Consider the following 3,303-nt stretch of genomic DNA (forward strand, 5'->3'; position numbering starts at 1 on the left):
GGCCTCACAGTGGACAGACTACAGAAGCGCCAAAGAGGATTCGGCGGGCTTTGGACGCTTACATACCTTTCAAGGGGGGAGATTAACACCTATGCATAAAGAGGTCAGGCAAATATAGGAAAAACTGGAATAAAATGTGTAAATTTTCTTATGTTAACTATTACTGTATTTCCCAAATCATTTTCAGGGCTGTATTTATTTTTATTTGATAGAATATAATATATTGTGTATTTCACAACACCCCTATTTTAATGCAACTTGTCACATTTGTGGGCGGTGCAAGACCTTCTACGCGCTTATTTACATCAATAAAAGCGCCAAATATAAAACCCCCACTGTATTAGCGTATGCTTCGTTAATAGAGCCAATACCGTTTAATTGAGTGAAAATTTAACGGACATTTGAATCTAAACGTTTTACATTTTTCGCATGTATGTTCGCAATATAGTAAAAAATAATAATAATAATAATTATTATTATTATTATTATAATAATAATAATATATATATATATATATATATATATATATATATATATATATATATATATATATATATATATATATATATGATAACTTTATTTTCTATCCTTACATGTCTGTTTTGCCATCTTCACATAAACACGTTATTATGAAATCGATTAATATTTCCAAAAGTGTGAGTGACCAATCCATCATATCCATCATTTATTGTGCGTACTTTCTGTTTAACTTCTGAATCACAAGAGGTTGAATTTCGCCACATACCCTGAAGACCTACGAATTCGTAACGGGGTAAAGTTGTTTAAATTCGATATTTGTTGGATATTCACCAACTGAGAGTTAGGGACCGTCTAAAAACTCCACACACTAAATTCTCCAAAATAATTTCACATTCTAAAGGTTGTAGTAACTTCCTAGAGGATATACGGATTTACTACAGGTGAGATTATTACAGCATTATTAATTATATGAGTACAGTAATTAATTATTTTAGAAACATATTCACTAAAATTCACCAAAATAATAGTTTCACATTTTAAAGGTTGTAGTAACTTCCCAGAGTATATACAGACTTAGGAGAGATTATTAGAGTATTTAAAACAATAAGAGTACAATAATACATTATTTTAGAAGAAAATTAATTGTTCTTTTCAACCTCCACCCACTTAATTATTGTGCTTGTGTCTTCTTTTCCCCTATGAATTTATACTCTTCTTGTTATTTAGCTTTTTGCTAGATCATCATGTGTAGGAATGATCCTGCTTTCTGTCTGTTCATTTAACTTGTTCAGGGAGCTTTGTATGTTCCTTGTGGGTCTCTGAATTAAGGCTTTTTTCATCTGGTTTCCTGCCTGTTGCAACCAATGATTAATGAATTTGCCCTCTGATTGGACTTTTATTCAGATGATTTATTCAGTTCTGTTCTCCCTGCTCCAGGGCAGTGAGAGCCCAGAAAAGAATCTAAATGATTACTTCAAATGAAAGTAAAATTGATACACTTGATGCAAGTGGTCCTGACTGAAACAACCATCGATTAAAACCATTGTAACCCCTAAAATCTCCAATGTCACTCAAAGCCAATTAATTAGCAACAACTTATTCAGTTATTTACTGATATAAAATGAAAAACACTGCACATTGTCTTGCCTGTCATATTCTTTAAAGAAGATCCCAAATTAATTTTAAATAGTTTTACAGAAGGAATACAAATATAGAATAATTGCAATAAACTGTTTTGGTGGAAAATCTGTTATGAATTTGTTATATGAAAATGTAGTGAATATACCTAAGTTTAGAAAACAATTTATGACAGCATTAACATAACAACTTGGAGATCATTATAAAAGAGAATTTTTGAAACAATAAATACCAAAAATATCCTACTTATTTGTTTCTGAGAAATATCACAGTAATATTACTTTTATATCAGGTCTTATCTCACTTCGTATAAAATGAAATATCTGATGAAACATCCAGTTGGAGAAATACTCATCAAAACACTTGCATTAAGTTTGCAGGTGAAACTTAAACTGGATGTTGCATTGAAAATGGAGAAGACTCCGATTACAAAAAGCTGGTGGATGACTTGTATTTTAGAAAACAAATGCAGCTGAATATCACAAACATAAAAAAGCTGGTGGTGGACTTTGAAGGAAAACCTGAGTCTCACTATCATTGAGGCACAGAACGCAACATTATGTCAAAGCAGATGACTAAAAATGTGTAAAAGATATAATCAGAAAGGACAGCTATACTAGACTTGATATTCATTTACTGAAGTATGTTAAAGCACCCTCTCCACAACATTTTATGAGCACCATTCTCTAGGAAGTTATAGTGGAGATCTCTCTTACGTCAGCGATCAGACTTTATTATGCCATCTCTCCTGTCTCCTTTAGAATTATAAAATATAATTTTGGTGAATTTTAGGCAGTGATGGCTCAGTGGTTGAGGCTCAGGGTTACTGACCAGAAGGTCAGGGGTTCAAGCCCCAGCACCACCAAGATGCCACTGTTGGGCCCTTGAGCAAGGCACTTAACTCCAGGTTGCTTGGGGGGGATTGTCCCTGTAATAATTGCACTGTAAGTCGCTTTGGATAAAAGCGTCTGCCAAATGCATAAATGTAATAATCTCACCTTTAGTAAATCCGTCTATCCTCTGGGAAGTTACTACAACATTCTGAATGTGAAAATGTATTTTACTGTTTTATTTCTTCCTCATGTACAACTTGCACGCCAATTTATTGAATGAGTGGTCATCTCCTACGTTTTAGCGTAGTGGGTGGAATTTTCAGACGGTCCCTTACATCTGCTAAGCGGTCAATGCGCATTTCAGGCAAATTTTTGCAACCACACCAAGCGTTGACCGTTCTGAGTCCAATTTGATTGCCCATGTTGTACACTTATACTGCCTTTAAACCAAATGTGCTAATGACATCTTTGCAAGACTGTCGATTGAAGAAAGCGTGGCAAAGTCAAACCGAATAACCGAATGTCGAACTTAAACCCAACTTTACCTTACTCGAATAGGTAGCCTACCGTCGTGCAAATACCCGGATTTGTAATGCAGAAAGTGAGAAAATGTATATTATCTTTATGCCCTACCCAAACCTCTAGAGTAGAGTAGCTAGAGTCTGTATTGTTTGACAGAAGAAAGTGTCGCGTTTTAGAAGCAGACGAGAGAGGGTGATTGGTTGTTCCAAAAGTCGTACGACGAGTGCCTACGAACCAACTGTACGAATAGGCTACATACGATTAGACAACTCTAACCAGTCGGAACTATCTCTCAGTGAGAGCGTGTTGCACATTTACCAGGTCAGCACCT

This window comes from Xyrauchen texanus, chromosome 9 (assembly GCF_025860055.1).
Source record: "Xyrauchen texanus isolate HMW12.3.18 chromosome 9, RBS_HiC_50CHRs, whole genome shotgun sequence".
Lineage (NCBI taxonomy): Eukaryota > Metazoa > Chordata > Actinopteri > Cypriniformes > Catostomidae > Xyrauchen > Xyrauchen texanus.